Consider the following 21,643-nt stretch of genomic DNA (forward strand, 5'->3'; position numbering starts at 1 on the left):
TTTTTTAATGCGTTTCTAAAGTGCATAAACTTTTGGGATTGACTGTATAGCCAATACATCCTTAAACGACAGTGTTTGTTTCTCGTCAAAAACTTTATAAGAAGAGTGTGCTGATAAGTTTGGAACGATTTATAGTAAAAACTTTATTACTACGATGGCAAGGGAATCAGCTGTATATTTGAAGTGATTCAGGGGTCTCGTTTCCTTTCCTCGACATCTGCATCAGCCCATAAGCAATTGTTATTTACGGGAACGACGGCGCCGGTTTCGCGTGGCTGGAAGTGGGCCCATTCGCATGTAAATCGCTTCTTCTATCGTTGCCGCGGCTCTCGGGACACTCTCGCTGCCAGATATGCAAATAATCGCTAATTACTGGTAGCGGCGGGATTACACGGTTCCTCGGTGGTGTGTGCCCCCTTCTAATTCCCCTTCGGCGTTCCCTTCGCCACGGTAAAGAACACAGAGAGCTTTTGGCTTCGTTGGAACGTTTCGCGAAAGGGTATCATCTGGTCTGTTAGATCTGGCAAGGAGAAGTACGTAACGAGTCGTTAGGCTTAAACTGCGATGCCATAAGTCTGGATTTAACGTTTCAGATTAGCGGATTTTATTACCTAACACATAAACGAGTTTCTTGTACTCGGATTACTTTGTCAAATCTGGTACGGCCTCACGTATGCGTCTTATCTCTCTGGCCAAACAAATTGCGAATTGGGTGCGAAAAGCTGGCAGCGGTCGCATTTTCTTAGGAACGTGTAAAGATAACGAAACGTTCTCTCGCGGCTTCACCCTCGAGGTCGTAGGTCGCGACTGATAAGAGGCCGGAATTAAGCCGCAGCCGTCAGGCCAGGGGACATCCACGCGTCTCCTCCGTCTGTTCCGTCCGTGATTCACGCGAAAGGCGGGACGAGGTGGTTAACGGTCGTAAAGGAAAATTAGGGAGCCAGGCTGGGATTAGCGATACGAGACAAAGCTCGGTTCGGCACCGGGAACATTCGGGAAATGGAGTCTATTCATTCCGGCGTAGGCAATGAATCCGGCAGCGGCGGCGGCGGCAGCGGCGGCGGCGCGCGAGCTACCGGCCCGTGGATCACTCGCCGCCGCTCTCTGGTGATAAAGGGCCAAGGATTTCCCGGGATTCTGCAGTTCCGAGGCTTTATAGACTTTGTTGCGTAGTCCGCTACGCCAGGGTTTCTCCTCGCGTGTCTCGTTGATATTGATTGGCTCGACGCGATCAATTCGAATCAAACGACGACAAATCTTTACTGCGTTATTTGTAAAAAAAGAAAGAATTAGGAGATATTATCGATCTTGCTTGGATCGATGGAATGAGTGAAGGATTCCTTGGGTATTTGAGAAAATAAATTGTGTGTCTAAAGAAGACTACCTTAACACTAGATTGCCCAAGGAAGTAATTTTGACTGGTTTTGGGCAAATGTACAAATAATAATGCATAAATTATTTTTTCCCAAGTGAAGTATGTACTTTGCTTCATGGAGCAAACAGGCTAATAATCCAGCATCGCGCAATAAACAGACCGGTTTCCCTTTGGCTCACAAAGGGATACGTTGTCCATCTGATAAGAGGCGCATGACGATCGTGCGGGATGTATCGAGGCATGAGCTACGATAGTTATTACCGAGCTATAATGAGAGGGTGGACCGAGCGGCCCGTTTTTAGATAAGACTGGGCTCTCTCTTGCGGTCAGGGGTTGCGACGAATTACGAGAGACACGGCCGGAGGGGCTATTTTCATTACACGCCCCCGGACCCGGAGGGATGGGAACAAACCGTCAGGGCAAACAGCCAGATATTTCCCTTATGCTCGGACGGGCAAATGTCTCAGTCTGAAAGGGGTAGCTTCATCTCCCGTTTTTCAACAAACCGTATTTCACCTTCATAAACTCCCGCGTGTTAAATCGGACCAATTGCACGTGCCAATTATCGTGAAAAATTATTTGACACGGGAATAAAGATCAATGGAAATCGGTTTTATAGTTCGTTGATTTCCATTACTTTCATAATAATCGTAATACACGTATCGATCTTGCGGTAGTATTGAATTTTGATCATAACCCGAGGACTCTTTTTGTGTTTCAGGTAAGCTCATCCGAGCGTGAAGTCTGCCGGCGAGATTGATTTTGACGACGAACGGTAAACGATTTCCATTACATTTCGAGTTTCTTGAGCCATGAGAATTGTTGTCCGATTTTATCGAGCGGAAGGTCCGATAGAAAATGCCTCCAGACAAGAATGAAAACCGGCAAGATTTTACGGATTAGCCTATAATCGTAATTTCGCCCCCGGTTCGGAATTTATACCTGGCAGTAAAGCGGAGAAATACGACCGTGTCGTTCGAGGCGACACGCGAACGCGCGATTTGATGCGCGGCTCTCTCCGCGCTCCCAGGAGGCGAAAGAAAACGCCCCGCGGATTCCGGCTCGCGTTTGGATCGTGTCCGCTTTTATTAGCGAGCAGTCGCTTCACGGATATCAACGAGCTACAGATAAATCATCCACGGATACCTCGGCTCTTTGTCCCGTCAGGGACGCTCCGACGAACCCACGCATCTTCGCTCATCCGATCGGAGATAACCGTGCCAGATCGGTTATTATTATCAGTGATGGCTGGAACTGCCACTTTTCAATCGCATTATTTATTGATTGATCGTCTTATAAATTTTATTGAAAAGATTCCGCGGGATCTTCTCGTGGAATCGAGATATTACCTTGTAAGTTGATAGTACGAATTTGCACAACGGCACGAGTGCGACGGGAAGAAGGCTCAGAGACGCAATATGGTACAAGGACGACGACCACCCCCGGAGACCGGGCCACGTTCCTCGTATCTTCTGCTTTTTCTTTTCTTTCCCGCCGCTTCTTTTCCCACTCTTCTCGGCGAACATATTGCACAACCAATAACCGGTCCCCGATGCTGATTTCGCGACGAACGCGCGTCTCGTAATCCGTGCACGCGTGTGAACAGGATTCGTGGATGGAATCGAGAATCGTGGCTCCCCATCGGTCCTTTTCAGAGATCCTTCGGTCGCGTTCGAACCGTAAGCCCATCTTACATTTGTATACTGTCGTTCGCAGATGTAAAATCATATCGGAAACATTTTGTTTGGTTTCTCTGATTCAATAATTGAACGATACGATCGACGCGATATATTTGATATGTTAAAATTAAAAATTCCATCTCTTTAATCAACGTTTATTTATTCTCCAATTGGGAATCTTGATATCATTCGATTACAGCTTAATCCTTACGTCACGTCGTGCGTATCTCGTTTCTAGTCAACGTGGGCGCTGGCTACGTGACTAATCAGTCCACGATCCTCGTCACCGGGTCGTTAACCTCTCGCTGAATACCGAGACTTATAATCTATCCCTCTTCGGATTCTTCTCTCGGTCGCTCTACTTCTAGGATCCCCGAGTCCCTCGTTGACCCAGTTTCTCGATTGGACCCAGGTTGATTGAATTCTCACGACACCACGAACCGATCTTCGATTCCCTTTAATTACCTTCGAGAAATTCTTTTTGCTCCGATCGGTGAATTGGCTTTTTACAAAATTGATAAAGACGCAAGTTGGAAAGGAGAGACCGTGTGGGATCGGTAACCGAGTGTAATTCGAGAAACGCATCGGGAACACCGATCTATTCTCGTCTCTCTCGCGGCGAGAGGAGGGAAGGCGACGCGACGTCTTCTCGATGGACTCTGTCGAGGTCTCGCCCTCGTTTCGCTTGCACCGGTGGACGTACACCGCTGTCGGAGGTCTGTGACCTTAAATGTTACTCGGTGCAGCCGCTTGTAAGTCTGGTAGAGAGGAGAGTTGGTCAGGTGAGCGAGAAAGAAGCGAGGTGAGAACGAAGGAGATACAGACACAGGTCAGACGAGTAGCGTTGGCTGCGAGGCCTTCGAATCGGTAACATGAACACGCGTACGATCGATCTCACGATTTCTGGACTCGTCTCTCGACCAGATTTGATAAGTTATTATAAAAATCGAATGCTCGATGAGATTTTTAAAATTGATCCTCAACAATCGTTCCAAGTTATTTGAATTATTGAGGTACAGATTCGAGTAGGTCTCGAGGCCGTCGCTAGGGACAAGCCTCGTTTATCGTGGCGGGTAACCACACCTAACGCGAGCGAAAGAGAAAGATAGATAGAGAGAGAAAGAGAGCAGCCCCGTATAGATACGAGTCCGATCTGTCAGGTAGTCCGTGATACATGGGCATGTACACATAATAATATCGTGTGACAGGCCGCAAAGATAGGCTGGCGTGGGTCGGCAGACAGGGAGTGCCACTTCTCGCCGCGTCTCGCCTCCTCTCCCGTTCTGCTTTCCTCCACATTGTTGATAATCGTTAGATAACTCGTTGAATAACGTTCTCTACGAAGAAATACGGTAGTGCCCGGTTAAACGTCCAGATTTCTACCCACTTCCTTGCCTCGAATCCATTCCGCCGACACCTACCCACTAATTTTGTGCCATCGCGTCAGAGATTATAGTTATCTTTATCACAATCGAGTTTTCAAAATGTTTACATAGAACGATCCAGTGACACAAATATTTAAACGTTACTCGTAAATTTGTTATATTGCCGTGCGTAATTATTTTTAGAATGCATTCATTTTCGGGAGGGTTTAAGGAATATTTCGGACGTGTCAAGAAGTTGAGAGATGGACCATTAGAAGGAGCCGAAGATTTCGCGGGATCTTGAAGGGTTTCGAGGGTAGTGAGGCGAGGATAACCGGGTGATTGAGAATTCGGGGTGCTGGAGATTGGAAAGCTTAGACGCCTAAGGGAGCCGAGGGTACAATGTGAGAATTGAACATCTTAAAAAGTCTGAAAGGGAAATAAGCCGTCGCTGACTTAGCGGGCATCGGCTTCGTTTCAACGTTCCTACCCGGTGTACAGCTAATAAACGTCAGCCCGCTAATTCGCGAAATTAACGACGATCGCTCGTTACAAGTTTACGATCGGTTGTAGCAGTTGGCCGAACCCGATGTGTCGTGGCTCGTAAAACCGCTTTCGAAGCGTCAGGGGTTGCACGAATAATCCCCTAACGACCTCCTTTTATTTCAAAACCAATTTCTTATATTGTCAAATTAATCACATAAAAGTACAACACCTCCGTTGCCTTTGTAACAAATCCTACATAAATTATAATCCCTAACGAGAACCGCACGATTCTTCGAACGGTTCAGGAATAATTTTTTTTTCTCTACGTGTTAAAAGAACCGCGACGAAACTTTGTTAGGATGGAAATTTCGCGTGACACCTGCACGGCGAACGAGAAAAGGAGAGTCGTGGTCCACGGCTGCATTTATTATCCACGGTCGCGAGGTTCCTTCGTCACGCGATCGCACGAGAGAGAGTCTCTCCTGTATCTAATTCCTGCTCCTCGGCACGGTTCAAGTCGCGTCGTAATTTACGGTCCGCGTCGCGACGTCGAGCCCCTGCAAACCGGGGTTGTCAGATAAATCTGCAACGGCGCACGTTCCCGAGCCGTGCGGCAACGATCCATAGATTGTAGATCCACGCAACCGTGCCGGCAAATTAGTCAATATTCCATTTGCCAGTAGTTACTCTCGCTCGGCCCGTAGCAAATTCCAAACTGCTACCACGTAGTTCTTATTTACATGAACGTTCTTTCAGATTCGTTATCTGACGTGCGTGGAGTTGAAAATTATATTCGTAGTCGTCTCGCATACGGTTTATTACAAATTGAAATGAAAAAATGACGTTAGGTGGGCAAAATTTCTTCGAACTACGCGCATTGGAACGTCGTTAATGTTTCTGTTCTACGTCGTTGCGTTTGAAGATTGAAAAATGACGGTTTGAAGGTGGACAGGATCGTTTCCGTTCGCGACATAGTATGCGCCGCGTACTATTATATCGTATGCATTCCCATTGATCGGGCGGGGAGTGCGCGTGTCGCGTTGTTGGCAGTTACGTTACGCTATCGCCAGGGACGCGTATCAGACGGGAAATGGAAATTACAAAGTGGTACCTACGCCCCGCGCCGTAGAGAGATCTCCATCCGAGCGTGCGTTTTATTGACCATTCAAGAGCAGCCGCTTTCCAATCGCTGAGCCTCCAGCGCCTGTAAATAAAAGCAAAGTCTCCCCGTAATCGATAAGAAACTGGACTAGTTGTCAATTAACAGAAATGCGTTAAATACGGGAATAATTGGTACTTAAAGATTTAGACCGCGACTAAAATTAGAATTTTACTGGCTCTACGCTCTATGATTAAATCAATTAACCAGCTAGACATGATTTTTAAGGACGTATTGGCTATACTATAAATCCCAAAAGTTTATGCACTTTAGAAACGCATTTTTTCAAAAGAAATCAGAGTCTTCCGACGTCTGATTTCTTTTTAATTATAGTAAATGCGGTTTTCTAAGGTACATAAACTTTTGAGATTGACTGTATAGCTAATACATCCTTAAATTCGTGCAAACGTGGCTGATTTCACATTATCACGACGACACATCAAAACGATGCTCTAATGCGAGGATAATATTGATCTCAGTCTCGAGTAACGACCGATCGTGTAGAAAATCGGGATTCCATATAGTAGCTTGATGGTTCTCTGATTAAATTAATTAACGAGCAAGACTTTTTCAAGTCGCGTAAATGTCACTGATTTCTCGTCCTCTCGGCGATCAGAACCTGAATGAAACCTCGGCTAGGAGAACGCCTGGTCAATTTTCTGTAACTGTAATTAGACTGTCCCTCTTCGAGAGTAATCGATTCCAGAATCGGGTAACGAGATCTCGTCTGGGGAACTGGATCGCGATCTGGTTCCGCGGTGAATCGCCAAATGAAAAGAGCGCGAGACGAGCAGAAAAACCGAGGCGATCTCGATTCCCGATCCTGGCTTTTCGCCGGTTCTTCTAGTTTCTACTCTTCTCTCTTGAAAAAGTCGACCCTGTCGCGTTTCCTCCTCCGAGTACCGGTAAAACTCGTTCACCTCGCTTTTAAGGGTAAAACACTCTCTTCGTATGATCGTATTTAAAAATTCTCAAGATTGATCAGAAGATTTGACGAACCTTTAATTTAACGCCGACAAAACTCGATCGCGATACGAGCCACGGATAGTTAGAAGCGGTGCACAGGTTTAAGAGCTTAATCTTGGCTTTATTACCGCATTCGAAACGGCGCACAGGTCCACGGCTCGTTCTTTTTCCAAAACGGAAGCGAACACGACACCGGACGCTTGTTTCGCCGTTCGGGAACACGATCGCGATCGCCGCGGTAGAAATCGATCGGCATTGATTTCGAGATCGTTTGCACGCTCGACCGGGTCGTTTAATCGAACCCGCTACGGGAGAGGGACACGGGTTTTACTACGGAATCAGGGGGTGGGAGCTCGGTCGCGATGAGTACCGGTTCTGCGACCACGTAGGCCCCGTTTCAATTTATTATCCGGCCCCGATCTCACGGCTAATGGAATGCCCACCGCGCGCCGCGCCGTGGCGTGGCTCGCGGAAAACCGACATTTCTGCACTGTCCACCTCCGTAGCCGACTTACGTTCGTGCCTGGTTAACCAGCGGAGTCGTTCGACTTCGATTTGTCGTGTTTCGTACCGAGTATCGAGTAGCTCGTGCTTTTTTAAACGACTAACGGCGCACACAGATTTTATTGTTATATACGAGACGTGAAGTTTATGTTCGAGCAAAGTATTACACATAGATCAGAATTATTCTTCAACAAATTCTTGCCATCGCACGAAACACGGTACAGTTAATAACAACGAAATTGAGCCAGCTACGTGCATGTGTTAGTCTCCCCTAGAGGGACAAAATTCAAAATGAGTAATAAGTTAACATCTTATTTTTTCGATGCTCGATCTCGCATTGATATTGTTGGATTTTAACATAATTTTGATGCGTCAAAATAAAAATAATGTTAACGTACGCACATTACCACCACCACCTACATTACAATTCTTTTCATTTTGCCGCGTCAAAATTATAATAAAATCGAGCAGTACCGATGCCAGATCAAGCATCGAAAAAATAAGATGAATACTTATTAAGGTAAAGGAAGTAGTACTGGGACAAAACTATGAGATGCCAGCTATCTGCTAAGATGATAAGTTTTCATGTACTATGCTTAAATTTCGTAGTAAAAAACATTATAAAAAATTTATGTTCAAAAGTGTCCAGGTACTACCTCCTTTACCTTACTCGTTTTGAATTTTGTCCCCCTAGGGGAAACTAACACATGCACGTAGCTGGCTGAATTTCGTTGTTACTAGCTGTACGATCGGTCGAATAGAAGATCCTAGGCGACTATAACACGGCTCCCTCGTATGAAAATTTATTCCGTCACGTGTCGCGTTCGCTAGACGCGAACTTCCTGCGATAGAGGCTGACTGACTCCGAGACGGGTGGACAGTCGCAGTGACATCGTTGTAAAAAACTGGTCGCAGACCGAAGCCAATCTCTTCGGCTTCCGCGTAGAAACGTCACCTTTTCCACGCTCTTTTCAGACTGTCACGGCAGGCCACGCTTCGGGTTTATCTGTGGCAGCTGCGCTACGAAGATTGCACCTCCACTTCCGCCCGCAGATAGCGGTCGCGAATAATCGTTCCGAGCGGTTTCACGCGTGTCCGGTTCGCCGCTCGACCGGACCGTCGCGCGTCGCGCCGTCTCCTCGATGTCATAATTCGCCCAACGACGACTTTAGACGCGCGCGTCTAGACGGTTCGCGCCGGAGTCTATTGGATTTCCTGGAGCGGAGACCGCGGAGTTTCCTAATATATTTTTTAATGACTTCTATCACTCTTGTAACGGAATCAAATTATTATTCGTTCGTCGATACAACGATTCAATAAACACGTTATCAGACTTGGGCGCAGTCATAAATCTGCAGGAGCAGGGAACAGCATTGTAATTCCGCAAATTGCAAAAATGATTTAACGCGATTCGAACGGTATAAAGTCTGACAAACGACGACTGGCTGCGAGACTATCGGTACTTGGAACTTTGTCGTGGCGGCTCGATCGCACGTACACGTACGTACACGTACGTACACGGAGGGGGCCGGCATGGCAGCGACGTTTCAAGGGGGTGCAATACATAAAGTCCGCGGACAATCGTTAAAGGTGCTCGCCGCAAACTTTACGACGGTTCCCCGCGTCATAACTCACCGGGGGCCAATTATTGCGAGAACAATGGGTTTTTCTGTCGTTCGACTATTACGGGACACCACCACAGCCCTCCTCGCCGTTGTATTCACTGCGGTAATACTTTTTACAACAGCCAATATTCCCGTCGTCTTATCAATGTAATCGTCAAACGAACGTTTATTCACACGGCCTTTCATTCTCTTTTTCAATCGTTTCTCAAAAGCGAAACGTCGATCGTCAAAAGACAGGCCTTAGTAGTTATTTATTAATTTCATCGACGATGGAACGCAGAGAGCGTCTGTTAATTTGTATGAACCGATACGATTGGACACGATTCGCGCATTCATCTCGCATGGCGAATGCGCTTAAGGATAATTGACAAGCGGTGGCTGTCGCGAATTTCCTTTCGCCTTTTTTAAAAAGGAAAAGTCTGCGTGCCGGCCGGCCGCGTGACTCACGCGTGCAACGCACTCCTACGCGGCGGGTAGACACGCGTCTCGGATCGATGAGCGACGCGAACGCCGTTGCATCAACAAGCGGTCCGTTGAACGACGGGGCTCTAGCTTCGCAAACAATGTCGCTAGCTCGTCGAGGATTTTTGGCATAGCGCCGAGCTTCCTCTTAAATCATACTGTTCCGAATTTGGAGTGTAACTCGAGAATTTCGTGCTGCCTTAGGAATTTAGATTAGCAATTTCGAAACGAGGGTAATTTGCTTTATTTATACCTGTATTCCTCTCGGGCCAGCTTACTTATTAATAAAAATCGAGGTCGATATTTTCTTGAAACGAAAGATGACTCGTTTCCTTCTTCCACGTCGATTTAAAAATAACCGAGGCGGCAGCGACTGCGTTGTCATCACCTTTTTGCCTGTCTCCGATGGATAAACGCGAGCAACGGCGAGGTTCGAGGAACTCGTGTCAAGCGATACGCGCCGCGTAATGAAAACCAAACGAAAGAGGAAGAGAAATGAACGACGTTTGTACAAAAACCGTTGGGACGAGGTAAAATCGACGAAAATCCACTTTCCAGTGGGTGGAAAAACGACCCGATTGACAGCGACTTTAAAATCCTTTAACAGTCCAGTGTCTCTAATCGAGGGACTGCATGTAAGAACGAGAGAAAAGTTCGAACGGCAATTGTCTCGTCGAGACTGTTTAAAGATGAAAAAAAGAACCGAGACAGTCTGGTGGAAGTTTCGGGTACACTCGACACTGGCTCTTCCCTCGCCGTTTTCAATGAAACAATCGGAAACTTCGTTCACAGTTTCCGGTAAGTTTTAATTAATCCCAAAGTTGCCGACTGCATTAGAAAGGGGCGAAATAACGCGGTTGCTGCACCGCGTGCCGCTCGCTTCCATTACAGTGGCAGCCGGGTGTTGCGAACAATGTCCAAGGAATTCCGAGTTCAAGCGTCGACCTCCCGAACACGCACGTGCCTCTTGGAAAATCGGCACGCTCCGCGACTGATACACCGTACAATTACTTAATACCATTAAAATCTCTGTTACTAGAATCGCATAAACGAGTCCCTTTCTCCGTTACACTCGAGTCAGAAAATTGTTTTTACACTCTTGAGACGAACGATCTTGAAAATGGGAGGTGTGGAGTTTTGGATCCGAGGTTTACGTAAACTTATCCGTGAGAGGTGACCGCAAGGCGACGGTAAAACCGCAGCCGACGGAGAACAAGAGGCCACGGCTTGCCTATCTTTAGAACGAAACGGCGTAAAAATATTCTCAAGGATCTCCCGAAGGCTCTCCCCCGGGTAGGGAAGGTAAGGTTAAACCGCACGACTTTTACCCCGTGGCTCGTTCTAAATAGTGCGCTTAAGTGCCAACCGACGTGGCCGTCGTGAAAAATGCACCTGAAATAAGATTACGCGTCCCCCGGGAAGAACGTAATTTCCCACCAGCGTGAGCTCCACATGTGTACCCGTTATTAAACGGCTCTTTCGACTTGAAAAAAGAGAACGCCGTCCTAAACGTATTTTCAGCTTGAAACGATCGAGTCAACAAGAAAAGTCATCTTTCAGTTACCGTGGGTTACTTACAATAAAATCAACGCTTAACGATATTCTTCTATGTTTCGATGTTCATCGTTCAAGTCAAACATCTCATAGTTTGACGTAAAAATGTTTTGAGATTGAAAGATCGCAATGAATTTAATCATTTCATGATCCGTCTTATTCTACCGAAATGAACGAACGTACAAATTGAAAAGAACATTCTACAGATGATCGATCGCAAACCAAAGTTTATTGAATATAAAATTGCTATAGCGAACTATCAATTGCATTTAAGACTTGTTTTCTCTGGGACATGGAAATTACACGGGTTCGACGCGAATGATGCATCGTCGATAATCCGCGAGTAGTCAAAATCGGACGCGACGAGCCGCGAATAATATCGGTAATTTTCTTTCCCTCGCCGGTAAAACACCGTTGAATTATCGCTTTCCCATGGTGCGGCGTGTTTTCAATTTCGAGCCGAGCCACGGTAAATCACGTCGCGCGCGGATCGAGCTTAGCGACGATTAATAGGCCTCCGCTCGATGGGAAAATTGTTCCCGTCCACTGTTCTCGTTTTTCGTTAGCCTGTTCACGATTTGTCAAATCCATTTGGGAGTCTTAAGAATTAATGTTGCACATTAAACAGACAATAATGGGCTGTTGAAACTAGACTCGGTGTAGAAGAATTTCGGTCAGTTCCACAAAATTGTGAAAGGTACGATCGACACGAATTTCAGGCGTGGCAGAATTTCCCCGTAGCCAGTTTTCTTAGTAACTGCGAGTACACGAGAAGCGTGGGGAGCAGACGCGTGCCGGGGGATGATAAAGAAGGTACAAACGGCGACGTAGCAGCGTCCTCGCAGAGGAAAACGTACGACATTGGCTTTTATGCGCGCAATAATGCGAGAGCGCGTGTGCAGCACGGGGGCGGTGTTCGCCCCTTCGGAGCTCGTTATTTTTCTCAATTTCGCATGGAGAAAAGTGGAAACGGAGAGGATGTGCACCGTCTTATCGCCACTGGTTCAACGCTTTTATTTTACTAGAGAACCATAGCGAACAGAATTATTGCGTCCAACTTATTCTTGCGACGTGTAATTCCGAGTGTTATCCTTAGGGAGCGACCATCATCCTTTTTTATCACGGAACAATATGAGTTGGCATTAAGGATGTATTGGCTATACAGTCAATCCCAAACGTTTATGTACCTTAGAAAAACGCATTTCCTATAATTAAAGAGAAATCGGACGTCGGACGAACAATGCTAATAATAAATAGCTACGTGCTAAAAAGTATAGAAGGAAATATCCAATTAAGTATTGACGCTGACGAAATTTTTTTTTTCAAAATTGCGAAAAATGCTTCAAATAAAAGTTGTTTTCCTTTTAACTTCGATATTTAACGAGTTACGTATGATTATTTGGCATTTTATTGACGTTGACAAAATCCGACCATCTCAGCGTCGAAACGACGAACTTTTGGCAAAAAATTGCATTCTTCCTTAATTACTTTTAAACCGTTGAATCTACGGGAAAATTGTATAGGACCTTTCTTGTAGAGGACGACGAAATCTACAATTTCCGTATAAAAGTTCTTCGCTAGCATTAATATTTAACGAGTTATTGACGAAAAACTAAAAAACAGTTTTTTGCAAATTACAGTTTTTTGCAAAAAATGCGTTTTTAAAGTGCATAAACTTTTGGGATTGACTGTGTAGCCAATACATCCTTAACTTATTGTAGAGAGGAAACAATATACGATTTCTAGTATCGATTGAACCATCGGACGATGAAACACAAAAGTTGCTTGTTTTTTTGTGAATTATTTCCTGTATCTCAAATGTATTGGTGCATAGAAGACGATCAGTATCGTAGCGGGAAGAGCTCGGCCTTGATGTAGATGTAAATTCCATCGGGGCGCAGCTGCGCGAGCCGAAGGGAAACTTTTACCCGAAGTAGGGAACTTAATCTCGACTTGTCTTACCAGAAAACAAGAGAACCCGACAGCAGATACGTTTTAATACTTAATAAGACCCCTCGGGTATCCGGCGGCGACTCGGTTAACGCGTAGTTCGTGGATGAGATTTTCTGTAATTGCCCGCTGGTCCCTTTTTCTTATACATGAGCCTGACGTGGCACGGACTCACGTTTTCAAATTATCCTCGATATCAGAACTTTATTTCCAAGTCCGAAATAAAACATGTAAATGACGGTACATCGAAAAGTAGACTCGGATAAGAACGCGGGAACGATTAGAATCGGTAGGAACGCGTCCACCCGCGCGTTTCGCACGGAAACGCTGGCGGCGGGTACGAATATAGCTCCGGCGGCGTTGGTCTGCGTGTACGCAAAACGTAGCGAAAGATATCTCCATCGCGACCGCCGAGGCTAATGCACTCTAATCTAGCCTCTCTATAGATAGAGGCCCCCTCAATGCCATTCACTGCACGTACGTACGTACACTGTCGCGTCGATCCTTCCGCGCGACCGTAGACCTTCCTTCGTCGTCGCGACGGCCAAGTTATTCGCCCCGGCTAAAAATTCCGCGATTTTCCTTCATTCCCTCGCATGCCACGCGAACGACTCGGGGAAAACGGCCAGTAACAGGTGTCGATGGTTTTCGTACGAAAATTCGGGTATTCGATGCACTTTCTAATTCGTGCAAACTCGCAGGGCGACTGATTTTATGTTGGCAATTTTATGCAGGCAATTGAAATATGATCAGATGATTGCCGATGTATTTTCTTTATAGGTTTGAATTATAGAATCAATTATGTCAGGCTTTAACGTTGCAAGGGAGCATGTACGTAGAGATTGTTCTCGCTGCATAATAATAATTGTTTGTTTGCGAAGCAGTACGGAATGCTGAGACAAGGCGAATGTGTCGTTCACCGATTACCATTGAGACACGTTCCTCGTTGTTACCCGAAGCTTATTTATTCGCGCGTTACCGGGCCGTCCACCTCTGCTCTTGATAAGTGAGAATTAAATATTCATTCGGAGTGGTGGTGGGAGTCGTGGCGGACGCGAGAGAGATTAAAGAAGCGAAGAGAAGGTGAAGAAAATGGAATAAAACCGGGCAGGAGTAAGAAAGGAAATGGAAAGGAGGAAAAGGCAGATGGAGGGAAAGATTTGTCGCACTCAACCGGATTAAACGAAAGGTACTCGACGCGGCAAAAGGGAGAATGCGGCTTTTTACGCGACCCTCCCCCCCCCTTCCTACCCTCCCGGATGCTTCCTCGAGGGGTGCTGTCTGTTTTACTCTCGCGTGATCCGGCAAATAAGACGCGGAACAGTTTCTCTCGTTGCGCGTCGTCCTGCATTATTCACGGCTGATCGCGAACGAGTCTGACGTGCCTTTCCGGGAAAGTGTCGCTCGTTCGGCTCGAACTTCGAGCACCTGCGATCGAATGGAAATTCCAATTCTCTTCCTATAAATCCGATGCCTCAATTTTTATCGTGAAAGACTGTATTCGAGAAAGAAGCAGAACGATCTTCCAAACTGTCGAACTGAAAATTGCGTTTGTATAAATTTTCTCTGGATACAGGAGTTGTTTGTATGTTTGACGCGACGTGAAACAGTGGACGAATCACAGGAGGCGTCTGCGCGAGGTAAGCAGTTTGGGACGAGACATAATTAATAAAATATCGAGTCAAAGTGGCGGCAGAGCCTCCTCTTATCCGAGAGTAGTAACTCTTTTAAAGGGACGGGTGCTCTCGCGCAAATCCACCCGTTTTCGCATCATTACCGGATTTTCATGGTGACTGCGATTCTGCAGAGTCCTTACCGCGCCCCCCTCCCGCGGAATAATTTCGACCTTAAGAAGATGAACTCGTCGCGACTTCTTAAGCAAATCTTCTCGGTAGACGGTGCACTTTTCCCCTTTTAAGACCCGAAGTAATGCAATTCTCGCGCATACAAAACTGTTGTCCCCTGCTGCGATGCAGCGGGGGGTAATCTAATTGCGGGGATCGCCGAGGAAGTTTTTTTTTTTTTTTAACGATGAAAAGTGCGACGAGAGATTTATGCGCGAGTAGAACGAGGTGGAAGTCTAAATAAAGGAAAGGGAGAGGAAAATGAGATGGGAATGGGAACGACGGTGCCTCGACGTTCTTCGTTTATTCTTCATTTATTTATTCAGACCGCGGGGGGGTTGGCTCGCGATTTTTGACAGACGGAAGGTAACGACCCCTGGCAGGTCGCGGATTTGTTTCTCGCAGAATCATCCCCGACTCCCCGAGGAAATAAGGGCGGAGAAGCGATAACCGGTTTACTCCGAAAAACCGGGCCACGCCGACGATTCGTCCGCGTGCATTATTAATAATCTCGTATTTGGATTTATTGCCTCTCGCGCGAGGGTACGAGTCCCTGGAAATTGCGAGGGATGACTCTTTTCCTCTCCGTGTTTCTCGTTTGATAATTGATTGCCTCGAAACGAGGGAATTTCTCGAGGAACCAGATTTTCTTGCGAAACGAAACGTTAAAAGCATATCCGTTTTACTTTTGACAAATGCCGCGTAAATTAATTTCCTCGTGTATACGTGTCGTATCGTCTCGAGTGCAGAATTTGCTTGGGAAGAAGTCATTCGACTGAATTACAGGGTTTGGTCGTTCGGACGACCAGGGGGTGTTAACGTTCGATGAAAATCTTATCTTAAATGGGCAATTAGGCGCGGGGTACGCGAGGGTTTAAATGGCTTTCGCGCGTCCCCTCGCATTATCGAGAGGCACGCGATGCGAGCGTCGCGATTATTTATAATTTTCATCGGAGGGGATCTCCGTCACACCGTCCACTCGATGATTAGAACCCGCGCAACTGTAATTTGGTCGCCTTCTAATTTCCAAAGGGGCTGTGTTCGTTCGCTCGTTTAATCAGCAAAAATTCAGCTACCGTTAAAGTAAACGTTCCAATCAACCTTTCCACGGTCCCGATGTCTCGTCCCGCGGATTCTCTTGAAAGCTGGACCTTGTTAGCGATTATACTTTTCGAGAACCAGTTTCCCGGGAGGCTTATTCCCAGCGACAGCGAGAGAAATTAGCGTCGGCTCCGGCTATCCTTGTTCGAATTCTTGCCGGGCCCGCGCGTACGTCGGAAATGATTAACTTCGCGTTCAAGGTGTGCGGTCTAGCAATTAGGACGATTGCTTCGGGACGTAGCGTACGTACGTGCCGCAGAACCGAGCTCGCTCACTGACGACCGTCGATCTTTAATGCGAAAGGACACGAATCGAAAGAATCTCACGATTGAAACGTTCCAAGAGAATTTTATTTACGTAACAGATATCTAACCCCGCGTAGTTATTTCGCGAACCCCGAAGAGATCGGTCGGGGGTGCGATAAATTTAGCAAGGGGGGTCGGACTTTTGGCGGAACCCCTCGCGAGGAGAGCATATAATCCCGCGCGTGGGGGGGCCGAAACCATTCACGGCATTCCGCGCGTTCGACCTTTTCGTAGACGCACCCCCCGAGAGCAAGAGGCCATCCTTAACCTCTTCGGCGACGCGTGGCTGATTTATAAGGACAACGAGAGGGCCCAGGTTTCCCTCCCACCGACGGCGTCGTCGTGTACGCGTATACACTGGGTGTCCAAAGCGTACCACCCCGTAAATCCTGCCACCGGCGCGTCGCTGCTTTCCCTCGAGTAAGCAACGTTGCGTAATGCTCGGAGGGCTTAGAAGTTAGGGTGGTTCCAGGTAACTGTGTTACTACTACCCTTTGCCCGGGAAGTTGCCTTGCTATTACGCGATGATTCGAGATTCTGAAAATCATTAGTCAACGCTGATCCTTTAAGACCGTCGCAAGTATAAATAAGGACGTGTAATTCTCTAGCTCCTGCAAGTTGTTATACTCGAGACCAAATTACTGATCCTCTCCTGATCCATAAATAATAGAAACGTGCATCGAAGGTCAGCAGTTCTGCTCGAAGGGGCTGAATCGAACACGAAAATACTTAAAATACACATATGTCGGACTTAATCTTTATAATGGAATAACTCCCGTAGGAAAGAGGGTCCGTCGTATAGTTTTTGGTTTGTATTCGGTAATCCGGAAACCCGTGAGGTGATGTATGGCGGAACGATGTATAACATCGGGCGTTGAACGTCGTTGCAATTTCCTATAGTGGTCGGGACAGAGATTTTTTTATGGATAGCCGTGACGGTCGGGGGGGAAAAATCTGTCGCATGAATTCCCGTTGATCGCCGATTCAGCGTTTCTAAGAGATGGGGTAGGCAGTGTCACACCCCCGAAATCCAGCGTGCCAGTCGGTTTTTAATTCCTGCACGACGGCGCGTATCAATCAACCCTGTCGTGAGCCACGAGCTCTCTTCCTCCCGATTTATCGCGACTCGCCGTTTCACCGGCGGCGACGAAACGATTTTCTTTTCGTTTGATCGATAACCTGGCCACGGAACATCTGCGTGTGCACGTGCACGCGCTCGGCGTTCACGCTCCCGTTACCTTCGCTCTCCTTTTTCAACGGACGGCTCTTCTTCTGCTATGAGGGTGCAACGGGGAACACTTTGAAACCGAAATTTCAGTGACTCGCGAACGTGAAAATTAATTTCGATTCCTCAATTAACGGGCGGCAGTTTTCGAAGCTCCGCTCTTTCGTAGAAAATCAATTTTCTCTCGGTCCGCGTCGGACCAGTGAACCGGTAATCGAGATGATAAAATTGAAAAAGAGCTCTGCTTTTTTACCCCTCATTTCTGTCGATTCGTCTGGCCGTCTGTTAATTGAATTTGTCCGAACGACTGTACGCTACATCTGTTCACTCCACGTTTCACGTCCATTCTCGCCCGGCGATACATTCGTTTGGAAATATCGTATGAAAAACGGCCAACTAGATTTTCATTTTATTTAAGTGTCTGTCGATCGGACAGAAATTCAGTGCATATTTCGCGTCTCGGTATAGTGACTCCCGGAGTATCTAGGGGACTGTTTCAATGAGCCACGGTTATCCGGTTCGAATCGCGAGGAGGGTCCGCGACGAGCTTGTTGCCAAGCTCTCTGGCCCTTATCCTTTCTCGTCTCCCTCTTGTCGCGTGTTCCGCGATCGTCCCGCGATACACGCGGGGCCACCCTTTTCGCGTGCATGAAAAATGCATTCCTTTATCTCTCTGCCGTTCACGTGTCGCATCGTCCGTAATTAATTCCGCCTCTATACACGGTGTCCGGTCACAAAAATTTTAAGCCGAGCTTCCAGGTAATTAACGAACTGAAGCATATTCCGCGGCGTTCGTTTCCTCGTTTTTATTTGAAAAAAAAAAAAATATTGTCGAGTATATTGTTTTCTTTCACTTATCATAACATTTGATGCGTATTACTATTTCGTTCATGTCGATGAAGAGATCGGAATAATTCGCTTGTTAAATTTTGCATCGTGAAACAAGGGGATTTATTAATTTTACTCATGTTTTAACGAATCCGACGGACGCGCACGAAACTTTGCCAACGGATCCACCCCTCGCGATGCATAATTAACGCAGGAAGGGTTGAACTCGAGCCGCGGAGGGTTCGATAAAGCCCTTTGCCGACGCGTTTCCAAAACGCAGGGACGACTTGGCACAAAAGCACAGAGCGAAGCCAGGAGGCAAGCCTCCTCCGTCTCCTCCTCCGTTCCATTTTCCTTTTTCCAATCGCAATTACGCGTAATCGTCTTTCCACGCGGAAATCGAGAGTAAGCCGCTTACCCAGGGAGATTACCGGGAAAAATCTTGTAAAGCGCCTCCACCACCCTAGTGCAGCGAATGACTACCCGGCTTCTTTCTTTTCCCGGCTTTTAATTCAGACCCGTCCCTTTTTTCCTTATCATGGAATGCATTCAATGAAGCTTGCTGCAAAAAATTTTTCATTCGGCCTGCTGATTCCCCTTTCCTCTCATACTTCAGCGACTTGCTATCATTTTTTTTTTTTTAAATAATTTCCCATACGATTCATGTACAAAATTTCCTGCATTTCTATGTACGCTTCTCTCGAGCCACTCGAGAGTTGTTCTAGGACATCAAGGCTATCGATTGGAAATTCGATTCAATAAAGGACGCGCCCCCGTTTAAAATTCCACGACCGAAGTGGATGCGTTATCGGTCTGAATAGTGGGCACCCTCGGATAAAATTCGTGCGACCTCGTATCTCTCGGTATCAGTTGTCAATAATACGGGGGTTGGGTGGCAGCGCGCAATTTTGCTCGGTGCTTTTCGATATCTCTCCCTTCTGTTTCACCACCGCGTTACATCCCCGTCTGATCGCGAGGGACGAAACGCGAGGAACTTGGAAGTTCCATCGATTATTTTCACGCGACGAGAAGCACCGTAAAGAGGGTTTCTTTGTTCGATTCGAGGAACGACAGTGGGTCACTCGCGAAAGGACGCGAGGGGTGCGCATCCCGTAGGGGATGGAGCGATTCTCAAAGCGGGAATGTCTTATTGTGTCCGGGCTTTCGAGCCGGGGAGCAAATATGGGTGGGGGGATAATACGGTATTAATTAATACCGTGGCGACGAGATGAAAAGAATTCGGGCCCTTTGCTCGAGTCGAGGATATTGAGTCAGGGGTTGAAACTCTTTATGGTTTAATGAAATGAAGAACGTAGAGAGACGTGAAACGTCTTTATTTCCATCCACGTGTTTTACTTTTCCAAGACACGGGTACGTGAATTTTCAACATGTACAAGTAATTGACAATGAATAATTTGACGAACACATTTCGTTCTGTCAAAGCGATAGTATTAGTCGGAGAGCTCGGAGCCAAAAAAGTCTCTTAAATGACAAAAGCTATTTCTTTGACAGTCAATTACAGTACTGGTGTACATGAATATGCTCTGGTCGGTCAAGCAGCCATTAGGACAGGTGCCCTAGGTGCGCCGTCAAACATGTATCTATAAGAGTTTTTTTAGATTTTCTAAATGTGTTGCACATTATTATTTTTTCATACACGCTCCGGGCCTGACCGACCACCCCCTTCCTAACGCACAACTGACCGACTACGATAATTCTTTTTCATATGCAATGTGTAATCTGCACAAAAATTTTTAGCCTTTGTAAATTCATTTCGTGCACTTGGTAATCGCGACATGTTTGACGGCGCACCTAGGGCACCTGTCCTAATGGCTGCTTGACCGACCAGAGCATATTCGTGTACACCAGTACTGTAATTGACTGTCAAAGAAATAGCTTTTGTCATTTCAAAGACTTTTTTGGCTCCGAGCTCTTGGACTATACGTTGAAAGTCTATCGAGCAAGGCAAGTCGCAGATAGCTTCCGTTCACTCGTGAACAGTCGACGAACGTCTTTAGCGTGCTCCGAGGGAATCGGCATCGATTATTTTCACGCGTGAACGAGCGCGACCGGGAGATTTTCCTTCTTGGGAGCGCGACAGTGGGTCAGTCAGGCCGACGCAAAACCGAGAAACAGGAATTCTACCCTCGAGGGTGAAAAAAAAAACGAAGAACTTTCCGTGCGATGGAAGTCGTCGAATGGGGAGGAAGAAGTCGCTCTCTCTGCTCTTTTTTCCGGTCGAGGAGACACGCTCGTATCTTTTGTCCCCGTCGCTCGTAAATCCACCCAGGTTTCTAGCTCGCGGGTTCCTCCTCTCGGTACTCGCGTTTAATCGCGACTCGCCCGCCCACTCGTCGTGTTTACGAGATCAACTTCTCCGGCGAAGAGAATATGTCTTAATAAGCTCTGTCGTCGCCACGTTCCCGGTTTGCATTCACGTTCGAGTCATCGACTGGCCAGTGAAAGTTCGACGATAGTCCGGTACCGTTTCAGAAATCGATAAAGAGAAACTTCTGTGACAGGCGAGAAAATAACGCGTGGAAAGAACGAGACGTCGCGAGGCTATTGTGTTTCGGGTGCACTTTTCAAAAAATTCTCACGGAGAATTTACTCTGACAAATTATTCTCGCGTCGAACAGGAAAGATCGGGATTACGTGAACCATTAGGAGGCTCGGGGATTAGGGTCGAGGAGCTCAATAGCTCGTGCCACTGAACCGACAAACGTAAGGTTTCCGGCTTCCAGTCTTGCTTCGGTGAACTTCTATGAACCTCGGTCATTGTGCAATTCCTTTTCATTGATCATTCACTCCATTGTAAATACATTTTGTTCGATACGTGAAATATTCGAAAGTCTGAGAACAGACGTGAAAACGTACTTGAAACAGTTTCGTACGAGTTCGTATTAGGAAAATTTTAAGTAACCAATTGTCAGTTTTGCCCGAGTAATTACGTGAAACCAGAAATGAGAAACTGAGACGATTTTCGAGGAGGGCCAACAATTCCCGAAGGGACGAAGCGGAAACAGAAGCAAGGGCCGATCGTAACGAATTTTATGCGCGTCTATATAACCGAGCTTTTATCGTTCCGGGACCTATGGCCGTCCGACGAAGCCGTTAAAGGTCTAAATAAGAGCATCCCTGCAGGAGAGTCCTGACAAATCCCCGGGAGCCAAGTTTTACTTTCCAACCTGCCTCCCTTCAGTTTCTTCTACTCTT

At 46.7% G+C, this 21,643-nt stretch overlaps 1 protein-coding gene across 2 annotated transcripts in view; it reads left to right on the forward strand.

Annotated features, from left to right (window-relative positions):
- The window catches only part of heca (hdc homolog, cell cycle regulator), a 140,744-nt gene that overhangs the window by 97,610 nt on the left and 21,491 nt on the right, over nt 1-21,643 (forward strand). Inside the window, exon 3 of one of the 2 annotated variants that reach the window (XM_026818234.1) lies at nt 2,097-2,150. The exons of the other annotated variant lie outside the window; for it this stretch is intronic. The gene's annotated coding sequence lies outside the window, so the exon portion shown is untranslated. The remainder of the gene's footprint in view (nt 1-2,096; nt 2,151-21,643) is intronic. 2 annotated transcript variants of the gene reach the window in all.

Source organism: Ceratina calcarata, unplaced genomic scaffold (genome assembly GCF_001652005.2).
Source record: "Ceratina calcarata isolate Rehan_Ccalc_2016 unplaced genomic scaffold, ASM165200v1 scaffold78.2, whole genome shotgun sequence".
NCBI classification, from domain to species: domain Eukaryota; kingdom Metazoa; phylum Arthropoda; class Insecta; order Hymenoptera; family Apidae; genus Ceratina; species Ceratina calcarata.